At 45.6% G+C, this 16294-nt stretch overlaps 1 protein-coding gene across 4 annotated transcripts in view; it reads left to right on the top strand.

Annotated features, from left to right (window-relative positions):
• The window catches only part of LOC115655868 (P2Y purinoceptor 8-like), a 45179-nt gene that overhangs the window by 5708 nt on the left and 23177 nt on the right, over nucleotides 1–16294 (top strand). For 3 of the 4 annotated variants that reach the window (XM_030571856.1, XM_030571837.1, XM_030571845.1), the window contains one exon: nucleotides 117–199. The exons of the other annotated variant lie outside the window; for it this stretch is intronic. The gene's annotated coding sequence lies outside the window, so the exon portion shown is untranslated. The remainder of the gene's footprint in view (nucleotides 1–116; nucleotides 200–16294) is intronic. 4 annotated transcript variants of the gene reach the window in all.

The following is a 16294-nucleotide window of genomic DNA, read 5'->3' as shown; positions in this document are numbered from 1 at the left end:
CCCATTTGAAAACTGATCGTGTTATCTGTGCTTGTGTGAACTGAGAAATATCTTGAGATTTGATCATTTTGAAATATAATATTCTTAAATTTATTGTTTTGGGGCTCTTTTTGCAGCTCAGACGTGTACAGAAAGTAAAATCTGTTACAGTGTGGAAGCACCAGCACCGATCAGATGAAAATCCCCTAGGGAACTGCCTGTAAGTCTGACCAACATTTTGTACTCATACAAAATGAGTTGTGTTTTAAGATGAAAAGTGTTGTGTTTTGTAGCAGTCTGTTATTACCTAGACTGGGCAGATCCAGTGACAGATGGAGTGAGAGAATGTTCAAGAGAACCTGATATATATTGGGATAAAATTAAGAAAGGACTCATTTAGGTTGAATGTTAGAAATAATTTCTAAATAATTAGTTCAATAAGACTGAGGAATAATCACCCAGGCACAAAAGAGGAAGCGCCATTGTTTGACAGTAAACATTTAACGCTCATCTGGACACAATCCTGTTGTCCCTGAGTCTACAATGATGAAAAATGTTCTCAAATGAACCAGCACCAATCCTCGCTAAGGGGTATGGAAAAATCTGCCAATTCTCATAAGTATAGGCCGCAATAGTAGTGGCACCTATAGTTAAGGTTGCCTATCATGTCCCATTATAAGATGCAGTATTCAGTTGCTTATAACTTTGCCAAATGCCAACCATTCCGGCTGAAATCTTCCGTGTTAGGTGTCTGTCTCTTGGGGAATATATTTTCAAAAATTTCAGTAGAAATGTTTCAGCCATATCTCAGAACGAAGTTAGGGAAAATTACATAGTTTAACATATTAGAAAATGTTTACAGTTGTTTTGCTGAGAGACTCTAGCACCTCTAAGCTTTGGAGCAGGGGCTTGAAATTTGCCAAGAGGGACATGCCTTTTTGCCAGTCCCATGAAAATCTGCCTGAATCTGGCCAACGTATGCTCTTCCAAAAAGCACATTTCACACAAGCCCATTAGAAGTTTGGCAGCTAAATTCTCCAGAGTCTGTCTTCACTGAGCACGCTCCATTCCAGGCTTCAGGGGACTCTGTGACATTAGGCACAGACACATTTCAGGAGGGCACTAGGAAATCTGAGATATGGCTGGTTGGACTCAGATCTCTGCAGTGTAGATGCTGAAGCCCCAGGTTGTGGCTCAGCTTCAAAAATTCTCAGCCTATGGTAACCAATCAGTGTAGATGCTCAAGCCCTCTGTCCTCTAACCCAGGGTCCACCAACTTGAATTCCACTAATCCTGGGTTTACACTGCAGAGTAGACATACCTGGACAGCTGGAAGATTCTCTCTCCTGTGCTCTCAGGGTATGTCTACATTGCAATAAAACACCCGCAGCTGGCCTGTGTCGGCTGACTCGGGTTCACGGGGCTCAGACTGCGAGGCTATAACAATTGCAGTGTAGATATTTAGGCTCATGCCCAGGGTCTAGGCAGCCATTCTGTGACAAATTCCAGGGTTTGTTTTTCCCATTCCACTATGGAATGATATTTTTTTTCCAAATCTTGGATTTTTTTTATGGCATGGAAAAATCTTGTTCCTTCTCAGTGCTAATTAAAAGAAATACTGAATATGGATAGAATCATGTTTCAAGCGACCATCATAAAGTGTCCCGATGCACAGCACAGTCCTAATTTATTACCTGACCCCATCAAGAAATATGCACTGAATGAGATAGCAGTCATGCGGAAAAAATAGTATGTGATCATAATTAGGCTCCCTTGTGTATGTGCATTAGAGGTTTCATGGGCAACCCTAAACCTGGCAGTTCCTAACTTCTGAGCACTTGACTTTGCAAACTTAATTTTCATTAAATATAGGTTTTTATATGTAATAGTTATAGAAGACAAGTGGACAGGCAACACAGACCCCAACCCTCACATGTCAATCTAGGCGCCAAGTGGAAAGTCAAGAGCCCTGGCCATGTCCACAATTCCCCACCACAATGATACATTACAGAGGCACAGGGATCTGCTTACAAAAGTGCACCAAGGGCAATAATGGGGAGTAACAGCAGACAACTGCAAAGAAAACTACGGTTTTCAAGGTTGATTGTAAAGTACTCAGGGAGTCGTAGCACGGCTCACATTGCAAGACACAGATAATACTATGGACAAGGAATGGTAAAGGAATGGTTAGTGGTGGGTGAATGAAACTGTCCGAGGTTCCAAAAGTCATTGAGAACATTTCAGACAGTCTGCATGGTCAGTAATGTTACAATACTTAAATCTGTCACTCTAGGTTCGTTAGAGCCCACCAATGATATTTCAGTGTGGCATTTTGCCAACACAGAAGGAAAGGAAATAAAGAATCTACATTTTTAGACACAACCTCCCTATAGGTCACTTCAATGTTGATGACCACAAATGAGTAGGTGGTAACAATCTTTCAGCTCCTCAAAATCCGTTTTGCAGATCAATCACTGTTTGAGTGAGCAAAAGTTGATGGGTGCTAAATTCCCATTGACTTCAATGGGCATAAGATCAGAGCCATAAAGTAAACTAAACTGCTTTATATATACGTTAGACAAAAACCCTTGATAAGCCAAAATCATTAACTGAATACATGTCTAGGCTTAAGTAATGACAACTAAATACATTTTCAAACAAAATAGCTGAAAGCCAGTTCTTCCTTTAATTCCATTTAAAGACTTGACTTCTGGGTCATGTGTTTTAACTCCAGGAGCTAATGGAATCACCTAACACCTCTAGCAGGACAAACTAGCAACAACCTGCTCTGCAGTGGGCATTAGTGATCTCGTCAGCTTCTGCACTAGAAGCATGGAACCCTGAACTCAGGTTTGGCAAGTAAAAAAGCCGGACAAATTCCCACTTGAAATGAGTCACGTTTCAGGGTGCAAGGTGCATCCTCTGAGAGATTCGGGGTCTCAAACTGTGAATTTTTTAAAAAGCATTTACACTTCATTAAATTAAATCAAATGTATCCTGTGGAAACTAAACTATTTTCTAGAGAACAAGTACCCAGTGCAATTTCACATGCTGTATTGGCCCAATATCTGCTTGTTCTATTCACATGATTATTCCTTTCAATGTCAGTGGGATTGTTTGAGTAAAGGTGGGAGCCATAAAGGTAGTTAGGAGCCTAAGTCCTGTTTTTAGACACCACTGTGATCTATAACCTCCCATTTGGCTGCCGCCTAACCCTATAGGTGCCTAAACCCACTGAGCACTTAAGTTTTTGCAGTAAAAGTTCCCTAGGCACCTATGTTTCTGCCTTTGGGCATGTGCTCTGCTGATTCACTCAGAGAGTCCAGGCATCTATTCCCACCTAAGCCCTGGAATAAACTAGAAACCTGGGGGAAGCTAGGTGTTCCTCTGCCTAAGATGTATGTGGAGCCTGATCTTGTAGGCTTGCTCAGAAGCCACTTAACTCCACCTTAAAATCTTTAGCCCAGTGGTTAGGATGCTCACTGGGATCTGAGAGATTCCCAGTTAAGTGCCCCCTGAAGCTGATGAAGAGAAAGGATTTGAACAGGGAGCTGCTACCTCTCAGTGAGTACCCTAACTACTGGGATACAGAGTTGTTCTAATTCTTTCTCTGGCCCAATGAATATTTATTTATTAAAGAGTAACAACTTCAATAGGCAAGGCTGAGGGAGACCCACATCAGAAGATTCCATAGTCTACACTCAGAAGTGCTCTCAATGTGGTACCTGTCTGCCATTGCCAACCACTATATATATGGATTGGACTATCAGCAAGGCTAGCCACCCTGTAGAGCCTTCCTCCCCCTACAGCCAAATTGGTTTACTACCAATATTTTGTCAGCTTCAACTTTGCCTTGTAAATCTGAAAGAGGTGGTAAATAAATGTGACGTTTTCTCATGTTGAACGGACCAGAAATATACAAGCTGGATGAGTGCTAGAAATAGAAGTCACAGGTCTACAGAAAGTATTTTTGCAGCCAGCTCTGAGCCTCATTGTACAATGTGGTGCACCCTCACTTCCTCTTAACTTCACTGGGAGCTAGGCATGCTCACTGGTGGGTATTCACAAAATGGAGCTGCTATTGCAGTTGGTCAAGCTGCATTTGACTCATCATTTGCAGATGGATTTTATAGTGGCATCTATAGTGGTCATTAATTCTGACCACATTTTACAGCCCTTTGTACCGAGGCTGCAAAGACGTCCAGCCCCACATTTCTACAATTCTGTGACCTGATGAACTTGTTGCCTGCCACAAACTGGCTTTCAGTAAAATGCCTAGAGGAAAAATAAAAGCAGCTTTGTGGGGTGGTTGGGTAATTGCCCTTTGTTGGTATCATTTTTATTTAAAAAATGACAGTGAAAATATTCAAATTATCCTGGTGATAAACTGACAACTTTAGCTCTTTGTGACATCAGCTAGGGCCCAATACTGCAAACCTGTACCTCTGGGGAAGGACAAGTGTTATCCTGTGGAGATTCCCCTACAGGTCATAGGGCCCACCCCCAAACCTCCAAATAATACCTCAAAATAATTCTAAATGGCCAACGTTGTTATAATGAGCAATGAGCCTTTCCCCTCTAAGTCCAGTCCAGGTTGTCAGAGAACAAATGTTATCACTTGACAATGTTTGATGACTTATGTGAAGCATCAGAAAAACTAGCATCTCAATTAGCATTTTTAGTGTCAGCCCTAGTAGTGAGGGTAAGTGTACAATCACTGTCCTTTACTGCTGGTCTTTGCCTTTTAGGTGCCCCGTGGACTCTTTAGCGTATGGCTACAGAACAATTAGACACCTATGGCTGGTCTGTGCCAGCTGACTCAGACTCCCAGGGCTCAGGCTGTGGGATTGTTTCACTGCAGTATAGGGCTGCAGCCTGAGCTTTGTGACCCTCCCACCTCACAGGGTCCTAGAGCCTCAGCCCAAGCCTGGAACACTACACTGCAGTGAAACAGCACCTTAGCCTGTTGCCCCATGAGCCTGAGCCAGCTGGCACAGACCAGCCACGGGTGTCTAATTGTTGTGTAGACACCTTTAGACATTGCTGTGGAGACATGCACTTAGCACGAAGAAGGCCCCATCTGGTGAGCTTCTAGGACCATTGCAATATAAATGTTAAATCACAATCATAAAGCATAACCATCAGATTGATAAAATATAACAACTGATTTCAGATACAATAGAGAAAACCTGCAGGGAAATAAAAATCATATAACTACCCAACTAGCTTGGCTAACTAGTTGTGTAATAACAGAAATCTTGATTATAGAAAAGAAATATTAGGTAAGAAATTAGAATCTTGCATTTAAGGGCACAACCCTTTTCCATCAAAGTCAGCGGCAAAGCTCTCGCTGAGTCCACTGGGAAAATAATTCAGCACTTATCTCTCTCTCTTTCTCTCTGTACCATCACCATGTCACCTAGGGTCCGTATACTATGCAATCAGAGATGTGATTGCAGCTTGGGTAGCTATATATCTGCTAGCTTTAATGTTGCTAGCATGGCTAAAAATAGCAGTGCAGGTGCAGCAGAACAGACTTCAGAGCGAGCAGTGGAAGCCCACCTGGAACACTGAGTAGGGACATGCATTGCCAGCCCACATTGGATTCCACCCTGCGGTGTCTTCACTGCAGTTTTTAGTGAACTAGCTACATTAAAGCTAGAGCAGGAATTCCTCCCAAGCAGCAGTCACTCCTCAGTGCGAAGTGTAAATGTACTCTTGGTGTTGTGCTGCTGTTTGACGTCCTCCTCAGTGACTGCATTTCCTCTCATTATAGCTAAACCACTTACCATTAACTCTCCTTTTGAAGTGGTAGGAATGCAAAGCTAGAATGTAGCACAAGAGTCATAGTGACTTCTGATTAAAAGAGATGTTCCCTTGATAATGCAAGTAAAAATATTAATTGCAGTAGCGCCCAGAAGCCTTAACCGGGTCCAGGCTCCATTGTGCTAGGTGCTGCACAAATACATGACAGTCCCTGTCTCAAAGAGTTTACAGCCTAAGTATTTTTCTTTTACCTTGTCTTTATCAAACACAAACAGTGAGGATGAACTTCAGTCACTGTCTGTTCCCTTTTATTCCATGATCTTGCAAAAACTTACACATGTGCTTTCAGTTATGAACCTAAATAACTCAATGGGATTGAACATGTGCATAAGTTAAGTAGGTGCCTAAGTGTTTGCCTGATTGGGGCCTTCCTTCTATTACCCATCAGTTCTGTTTTTTTCTGTTGTCCTTAGAGTCTTGTCTAACTGAGGCAAATTTCCTATAGCTTTCCCATTGCTGCTAACACTGGTACCACTGCATTGCAATTAGCAATTTTGGAAGTTCTGTGAACAGACAAGGTAAAAATGAACAAGGTGTGGATTAGATTTGCTCTGAAAAAGTCCAATACACTTAACATAGTGTTAAAAGCAGGTTGTCTAGATTAGGGCTCCCGACATTACTAACACTGTGGCTGCCAAGCCACTCTCAACACCAGTGAGCATTTGCTAGACAATCTCTCTAGCAGAGACAAGGCCATGTATTGCATAGTTTTGCTAAAGAGAAACTATGACCTCTTCATAATAGCAACAAGCAAAGACGCCTTTAAAAGCGCTTCATATTTTGTCTCTTTGACTATGCTCATCTGTCTTAGATGGCTAGTGCTTAGCTCAGTTATACAGCATCTTAACAATCCTACCTGGTTCATTATTATATCTAATAGCAAAATGCATAAATGCAAATCCAAATGAGAATAATTTCCATACCAGTACTGAAAGACCATACAAACTGAACCATCCATTTGCTGCTAGAAATGGTCTCTTCAGTTAAGGGCTGAGGGATGGGTGGGAAGCTGGCACCTGTTCTTTGAATAAACAGGAGGTCTTCAGGTTCCAAAGTGGCCATCACAACTTTTGCTAATATGACAAAATCAACTTACTTTTTTTGTGTACTTTCCCCTGTTGTTTGTGCACTTTGTTTTAAATGGGACTGACCCCCTCCTCTGCCTTACAGATTGTTTCAACCACTACTTCCTGCTTTCTCCTCCCTTCTGTTTAACTTTTTGTTTGTTGTTTCTCAGGCTCCATAATTAAGCCGTTTAGTCTCACTTTTCTTCCCTGGCTTTTGTCTATGAACAAATCATTTGTATTTCTCCACCATTAATGGGTATGTGTGGGGACTGCGCTACTTTTTTCAGCTGGTTTCATAGTTGACAGGAAGAAGGAGTGTGAAGACTTAATAAAATGGTTTGGTGGGGAAGGTGGTTTTCTCTAGCTCTTATCCCGAATTCATCTTGCATTCTCTTTCAGGAGGTGATCTTTTCCTGATCGTTCATTTTCTAATGCTATCATAGGACGCATTACAGACCTATCCCCAAATACCTTCAACAGTGACTTGATTCTCCACTATCTTCCTTACACCTTGTGTCGCCACATACTGGTGTTTGCTCTTCCTGTGCATTTGTAGTGTGGGTAATGACAGGAAGTTGCCAGAGACAGCTGAGGTCTTGTGTTGGGGCTGGTGTGTGCGCACAGCTACTGCTCTGTGTGCCTTCCACACATCTAATTCTCTTTAGCGGCTGATGCTGGAGGCTCATAGTTTCTCACTGATCCACCATACAGTATGATTCTACGGGTCTGATTTTCATTTGTTCATCTGGCAGCATAAATAGGCCCTGAAGGGGTAGAAATAGCCCCCCCTGGAATACTCCCTATACAGATAATCTCCTTAGCTGGTGTAAGCACTTGATACTGGCCCTGCCCCCAGTATGTCAGGGTAGGGAGGGGGCAACCAATGCTTAATTTGTAAAGAAAGAGGTGCTGGGGCTCAAGCAATTTTTTTTACATTCATAGCTGATGTGGTGAGCCCAGAGGTGCTGGGGCTATGAACTGCCAAGCCTAGTGGTGCCGGGGCACAGTTCTGACAAGCCCTGGTACAAATTAAGTACTGGGGCAAGCCAGGGATGGAGCAGGGACATAACTGCAACACATTGTACTACAGTTATTCTTTGCTTCTCATCAGACTGCTCTAAATTTCATGGAAGGCTGAGCAAGCCCCTGCAGGCCTAAAAACATGAGTGCAAATGAGCTTCTCCACCTGCCTCTTTCCAAAACATACGGGCAGGAAAACCGAGATCTCTGATTTTAAGTAAAGAGCATCATCCAGCTGTTCTGTGACTTCTCCTGCCATTACGGGCAAAACTCTGCCCAGTCTTGCAGAAGTGCAATTGAGAGAGAGCAGAATCAGGCAGTGTTCCTCCCCAACCCATCCTCTCCGTGTACCTGTTGGGCCGGTTATACACCTGTGAGCGCTTGGCAGCGGATGCAGCCAAAATGTTTGAGGCAGCATTGACTGGAAGGATTGGTCAGCTGGCTTGGGGTGATCTTCACCTGTCAGAGAACTTTAATTTAAAAGGAGAAGAGACTGAGACAAAGCAGTGGCAGAAAAAAAACCAGTCCATTTAACAGATTATTGATAAACAACACATGAAGGGGACAGTGTGTGAAACAGGAGACAGCTCACTAAGTATCACTCTGACAGTGCATGCTGCAAAGAAAGTAGAAAAAGTTCTTTCAGCACAAAGGATGGGAGTCTTAAAGGTGCAGAACCCTTGCAAAGACAAGCTCTTTGGCCCATGTTGTGTCTTCAAGATCCGTGTGCTGAGAGGGGCCTTTATGTGTAGATCTGCCTTCCCACACGTGGAAGGGTGAGGCATAGCTGCCTTCATGACCCTGGCCTCCCCCTTCCTGGGACCCCTGAGGTTCTCACAGGAGTTGTGGGTGAGGCAAGCCATGGAGGAGGGCACACTATAGAGTTGCTCAGGGAAAGACAATACAGCACTTCTCAGCTCCACTGCTTTAAGAGGATACGGTAGCATCTCCTTCTGGGAAAGCTCTGATAGCACAGCTCCAAGGGACCCATGCTGCCAGGAAACAGAAGGAGATTCCTGGGCTCCAGAGCCAGTGCAGAGGCACCAGGCCTCCATCCAATGGCCTTGGCCTTTTGTGGACCCCCCAGGGTCCTTAGTACTTGGAGGGAAAACTGCCAGCTGCTTCCTTGGATGTTCCCTGATAGAAATGTTTGGAGTGGAACTCTATGAACTCCTGATGGAGTTTTCCCTCTCCTCAGCCCTGTACATAAGGTTTTACCATGACTCAGTGACTTTAAGGCCAGAAGGAACCATCATGACCATCTAGTCTGACCTCCTGCACACCACAGGCCACAGAACCTCACCCACCCACTCCATAATCCTTGGCTGAGTTACTGAAATCCAGCAATCTTGAGAGATGGTAATCAGGCCCTTAACTATTATTTATTATTGCATGTTTGAGTAGGTGTAATAGCTGCTATCTCGGATGACACCAAGGACTGAACTGGAGACCTCCAGAACTAAAAGTCTAAGCCTTGGTAGCTTGAGCTAAAGATTCAACAACTGTAGGTGGGAGCTGTAACAGACTCTTACACAGTGGGGAGAAAGATAACGCATATTGACTAGTGGGTTACATAAGTACGCTAAGATTTGGCTGTAAGTGGCATAGCAGGCATGGGTTTAGCATGTGCTTTCTATAGGAAGGTGCATTCTAACCAAATTAACAGTCTCTAAAAATGTTGGTGGCTTTCTGTGCTGCTTGTGTGATTGAGCTGCCCCTGCCCACAATCACTTTATACACCCAAGTTTCCAAAGAACCTTTTTCAAAAAACCAAAACCTGCTCTTGTCAGTTGAACTTGTGCGGTGTGAGGTTACGTGGGTTCTTGAAATTGCTGAAAGAGTTGTGAATAATCTATTAAATCAAAAATCCCCACCCAGCATACAACGTGAACAGAAACTGGGCTGCAGTACATAGTGTAATAGTAGGCACTTGATGCCTACAGAAATGCAGCCAGAAAATCTCACTGTACCCTGTACCCACTGTCTAAAGACAGGATACTGAGCTAGCTGGACCTTTGGTCTGACCCAGTATGGCTATTCTTATGTTTACATGGAGAGTGATTTTCTAAAGTGACCAGTGATTTTGGGTATCTCTGTTTTTGGGTGCCCAACTTGAACTGCCTTAAAGAGTTCTAATTTTCAGAAAATACTGAGCACCCACCCCTGAGAAGCAGTCCCCTTACAGTCTCAAGTAGGGCATCCAGAAAATCACTAGTCATGTTGGAAAACCTTGACCTTAACTTTTGAATTGTTTCCTTGGCCTTGTTTCATCATGATTGCCTCATGGAGTTACTCAATATACTTCTGTGGATCTGCAAAGGTTATGTTGCAGGACAGCGGCCTAGGCTCTGTCCTGCAAAACCACGACACATGCTTAGCTTTACAATGTTAGCAGTCCCACTGAAGACAATAGGACTATCCAAATGCTTAAAGTTATGCATATATGTTAGGGTTTGAAGCATGAGGGTTAGTTTCTACAAGGGCCTTCACAGGAGCACATTCACCTGATGTATTGGCCAACACTTTCCCAGCCCACTGCTGCTTACTTTGGGGGCTGTTCCTAGCACCCCTGGCAGAAGTTGGCATGAACAAGAGTGAATCCAGTCAATAATATTTACAAATTTTATGAGGTAGTTTTAAAACTCAGATACAACTTTGTCTCTCTAGCAGAGAAAAAATTAAATGACTAGAGGGTTGCCCAGAACTCATAAAAGAACAGAAGCAGCTTCTGAAGCAAAGGAGCTAATGCATTACAGCAAAAGACTTCATCTTATGACAAGCAATAAGTGCTCCTAGGCCAAATCAGATTAGTAATATAGGCTAGGTGTTGGCAATTTTCAAAGGCTTACTGTTCTTTTTATAATAATAATACTTAGCACTTCTACAGTGATGTACATGTCCAAAGCAATAGACAAACATGGACTAATTAATCCTCACATACCCCTGACAAGTAAATAAACAAGTATGATCATCCCCCTGGTTTAGATGGGGAAACTAAATCAGAGAGGAGAAGTGACTTGTAAGACAGTGATGGAGCCAGCACTGAAAGTCAGGATTATCTGAGTGCCAAAGTCATTCACTCTTCTCCAGTGTCAGGGCACCAGCTGCAGCAGGGTCAGTCTCCTAGAAACATACTGGACACAGCTGATCCTGGAAGGGGCTGCCTAAGTGATTGCATTTCCTGATTGACCGAGGGATAGATTCAGCAGCGCCCAGAACTTGCTGGCTACTCAATGTGTTCACCATCGTTGATTCCCCTGATCTCACTTCCTGACTGCATTTCTGGCTAACCCACAGACTCTGGCATTTGGCTTCTGATCCCTGACTCTGGTCCTTGGCCTTTCTCTTGACTGTGCCCCTGCATGTCCCATGGTCCTGACTCTTGAATCTAACTTGGCTGTGCTTTAACCTCCAGACATGGCCCACTCTTGTGGTTCTCACCTTCAGGCATCAGGGCCGGCCCACAACATTTTGACACCTGAGGCGGGGAGCTCATATGATGCACCCATGCCCCCTCGCTTGGGCCAAAATTTTGAAAGGTATCAATTCTGCCTTCTTCCTGTTCTACTCTTCTCATGGTACTGCTCTGCTAACTACCCCAAGAAAAGAGAACAACTTAAAATGCCTTGTTCACAAATTTTAAGTAACACTAAACTTTCAAATGCCTGAACAGCGAAAGTAACTTTTCTTGTCTGCATAGTAAACACTGGCATTTTTATCTGTTTGAATAATCAAAGTGGTGCTTTCCGTGCCTTCTTGGTTGCAAAGATTTGAACTGCTTCCTGAAGGTTCACAGTCTGGGTCAGCTCATGCTCTACTGATTGCAAGGCTGACCAGCCTCTCCTGTGTCATTGTGGAGCGTAGATGTGTTTTTATTAACTTCAGCATGGAGAAGCTGTGTTCTCCACTAGCAACTGTTACAGGAAGTGTTAGAAGTATGCTTAGAGCAACAAAAGCATGTGGAAAGATGGTGGTCATTTGCGCACATATATTCCAGAAAAGCCTTTGGAGTTGATCCTGCCAAAATGTATCTTGAAAGGGCTTTTAGTTCAGCACCTAAATCACTCGCATTAATATTGCATCATGTGTCAACGGTGTCTCTAGTGCCCTGCATTGCTGGTATAGGTCTTCTTCAGGTATAGTGAGGAGTTTTATAACAATAATAGGAGACATACCTATCTCCTAGAACTGGAAAGGACCTTGAAAGGTCATTGAGACAAGCCCCCTGCCTTCACTAGCAGGATCAAGTACTGATTTTTTGCCCCAGATCCCTAAGTGGCCTCCTCAAGGACTGAACTCACAACCCTGGGTTTAACAGGCCAATGCTCAAATCACTGCACTATCCTTCCCCCATGTTTTGGAACATCATACAACATCCAAAATATACTGCTGTGTTCCCTGAGCAGCATGAAACCTTCTTCAGCTGACTGTATTGTACAATCTAGCACCTAGTTAAAGAATTCAACTCTGAATTGTTTTTTGGGTCTCTTATGGGATTATCCCATGCCTCGTCATCAAAATGTCTTCTTCGGTGACTCTTGTATTCTTGAATGGGTGGGAAAATAGCTTCAGTGTGAAGTTTCTCTGCCAATGTCTGTGCACTCTTCAGAACACTTTGAAAGCCCTCATCTGACCTGTAAGACTGTAGGTATGACTTTGCTTTATTCAGTTGTTCCATTGCTCCAGATATATCAAAGTCAACACCTTGGCGTCTCTTGCTTACAACATTTATTTCAAACAGTATGTCATGCCACAACACTAAGCCATACAGAAATTTGAAGTTATGTGTGTTTCTGGTGATTCCATTTCCCCCTGCCACTGTTCTCCCACGAACAGTTCCTGTCATAGCATTATCCTTGTAAGCCGGTCGTGTCGGGGCTCGTCCCTCTCAGGCGCGGCGGGGAGCCAGGGCGCTTCCTAGCACGCCGCAGTCCGGGTAGGCTTAGCCCCTCTGCAGGTGCTGAGGGGGGTACAGGGTCTGCAAACAAGGTAAAGCCCCGGCCCTCTAGCCGGGGTCGGGGCTCTCAACGTAAATAAGTCCCAGCCCTTGGGCAGGGCGGGGCAGTAAGCACAAGTCTAGTTAGCTCTGGCCCTCTGGATCAGGGCCAAGCAGTGGCAAAGTCAACAGGGCCCAGCCCTTGGTTCGGGCGGGGCACCAAACACAAGTCTAGTTAGCTCTGGCCCTCTGGATCAGGGCCGAGCAGTGGCAAAGTCAACGGGGCCCTGCCCTTGGTTCGAGCGGGGCACCAAACACAAGTTTAGGTAGCCCTGGCCCTCTGGATCAGGGCAGAGCAGTGGCAAAGCCAAATGGGCCCAGCCCTTGGTTCGGCCGGGGCACCAAACACAAGTCTAGTTAGCTCTGGCCCTTTGGATCAGGGCAGAGCAGCGGCAATAGGCGGGACGAGGGGGAGTCTGCCACACGGTTACGGGTGGCAGGGGGAACGCAGGCCCTCCCACTCCACTGCGTTCCAGCCCGGGGCCCTAGCAGCGGTCAAGACCCGCTGCGGTCAGCGGGGATCCTGGCTGCAACACACTGACATGGGTTCGGGCTCTCCAGGAGCCAAACCAGGGTCGGCTATCCCCGGGCTACTTCCAACCTCCCCCTCTCTGGGTACCTGGTCCTTGCCAGCGTCGTCTGGGGGGTCCCAGACCATAGGTTCCTCCGGGTACCGGTTGTGGGGAAGCTCAGGCCACTCCTCGGGGTATCGGGCACACGGCAGTTCAGGCCGACGTTCCTCCGGGTACCGGGTCTGAGGCAAGTCCAGCCAGCGCTCCTCTGGATATTGGGCGCGGGGCAGGTCCGGCCAGCGCTCCTCTGGGTAGTGGGCGCGGGGCAGGTCCGGCCAGCGCTCCTCCGGGTAGTGGGCGCGGGGCAGGTCCGGCCAGCGCTCCTCCGGATAGTGGGCGCGGGGCAGGTCCGGCCAGCGCTCCTCCGGATAGTGGGCGTGGGGCAGGTCCGGCCACCGCTCCTCTGGATAGTGGGCGCGGGGCAGGTCAGGCCAGCGCTCCTCTGGGTAGTGGGCGCGGGGCAGGCTGGGCCCGGCGGGAGCCCGGGCACCAGTGTCTGTCCTCTCCGGCAGCCTGCCTCCAACTGAGCGCTGGGGCCGGGCTTTTATACTTCCTGTCCCGCCCCTTGACTTCCAGGGGGCTGGGACAGGCAGTGCTGACTCCACCCACTGAGGCACCTGCTCTGGCTCGTCCCTCTCAGGCGCGGCGGGGAGCCAGTGCGCCTCCTTACAATCCTCCATAATGGCAACTATGGCATCATCTATCTTTCCAATTTTGTGTTTGATAGGCTTTATTGCCTCCACTCGACTTTCCCATCATGTGGCAGTCAGTGGTTTCAGTGTCAGAGAGGATGTTCCCAGATGTTGCTTCAAAATTTGCCATTGATGCGCTGATGCAGAGAAAAATACATAGATGCTTTGAATTACATTAAAGAATTCAGCAGCCTCACTAGAAGCTGATTCTGCATCACTGACCATCAAGTTCAGTGAATGAGAGCTGCATGGGACAAAAAAAGCTCGAGGGTTTAACTGTCGGATCCCTGTCTGCTCTTTCCTTTCATATTGGCACTATTATCATAGCCCTGACCTCTCAGGTCAGCAATTGCAATTCCCATATCTTCCAGCTTTTTAAGAAGCACATTTGTCATACCAGCTCCTGTAGTATCATCAATGTCAATAAATTCTAGAAAATGCTCTCTGACAATCACCATTGCAGGGACATTTTCACTAGGTTCTTTTGTTCCTTATGGATGATGTCAGGTGTGCAGTCCAGAATAACAGAGTAATATCTTGCTGAACTTCAGATCTGCCACAATCTTCTGTTTGACTTTTGTTGCCAGTAACTGTATGATCTCATTTTGAATTGTTTTTCCAAGGTAGTGGTGTGTGTACATTTCTTAGGTGGTGACTCTTCTCAGATGCTCCTGGAGTACAGCATCAAACTCAGCCATCAGCTCCACAATTTTAAGGAAGTTTCCATTGTTTGGCATATACAGCTGATCTGAAGTGCCATGCAGTGCTAGGTTTTGGGTAGCAAGCATTCTCACAACGGCAATGCCAGTAAGGAGACTCTGATGTAATCTTCTCTTGATGATGATCATCTATGGTGGCCTTTAACCTTAGTCTTATCTCGAGCTCTTTCCAAATATGAAACACTCTCTGGTGATTTGCTGCCTTCTCATGGCATGCCAGATTTATAGCCAGATTTTTCCAGGTCTTTGTTCCTGTAGAACCCAATGTGGCTGGAACATTAGACTGGAAAAGTTTGCAACAAAAACAGTATGCAGCATTCTGGGGTTTTGAGTACAGAAGCTATGGCCTCTCCACTTTATCACCATTGGGAATTTCACGCCAATAATGTGTTGGATGGAAACTTCTATTTTCATTGTCTTTGGGAAACATGAAGCTTTTCACTTGCTGCGGCCCACACAGTAGAAGGAAGTCCACAGTAGAAGGAAGTCCCTCAGACTACTGCTCAAGTGAGTCCACAGTCCTTGATCATCTATACTTAAGGAACTAACTACAGCAACAGCTGTTTCTTGCGCCTCCACCACACTCTTCTCTGATCTACACTTTTCTTCAGGAATGTGCATGGTTACATCCATTTGAGATGGAGATATGGATGCTGCAGTAGCTGCCAGCTCACCTGCACGCTGACTAACTGGAAGATCAGGCATCTCCTCACCACTCACGTGCTCACTGGGGCCAGAAGGCTCACTGTGAACATTTTGTCTGTGTATCTCAGGAGAGCATCTTCTTGCTTAGATAGAAAAGCTTCCTTTTCTGAATGCTGCCCCAGAGGGGCATTTTCTTCTTTCACTCATGACTGCTGTTCTGTGCCAGCTATAGTAGCTCTCAACACTCAGTTGAAGGGGACAAATAAGCAGGCAGGTAGCAGGGCCTGAGTGAGGGAAGATATCAGCGTCTTAAGGACTTAACTGGTTCCTACTACTTCAGTTGACTGCCTGTTCTCCTCAAGTGGGTTTAGGGAAACAGCAGGAAACACCATCTGAGAAGCTGCTGTTAATCAGTCCAGGATCCTGGAGGTGCTAGAGAGGTACATAAGAGGCTCCTCCTCCTTTCTCTCCCTGCAGCTCCTGCTGCTTTCTGTTATTCCCTCTCACCTTTTCTCCTGCCTGCCTATGTCTCTTGTGTTCTCCTTCCTCCAGCACAGCACTCCACCATCTCTGTGCATCAAGAGCAGAGAGAATACATATGCACAAGCAGCAGACAGAATTTTCCACACTCTGAGTCCTAGTGGCACCCCGACAGTCTGGCCCCTGAGGTGGCTGCCTCAGTTCACCTTATGGTAAGGCCAGCCCTGTTCAGGCATGACCACCTCATCCAGTTGTGTCCATGTCATCCACATCATACTAGCTCTCAACTGATTCCTGG

The sequence above is a fragment of the Gopherus evgoodei genome, chromosome 1 (assembly GCF_007399415.2).
Source record: "Gopherus evgoodei ecotype Sinaloan lineage chromosome 1, rGopEvg1_v1.p, whole genome shotgun sequence".
NCBI lineage: Eukaryota > Metazoa > Chordata > Testudines > Testudinidae > Gopherus > Gopherus evgoodei.
Note: the sequence above shows the minus strand (reverse complement) of the source record. Positions and strands in the feature narration are given on the sequence as shown.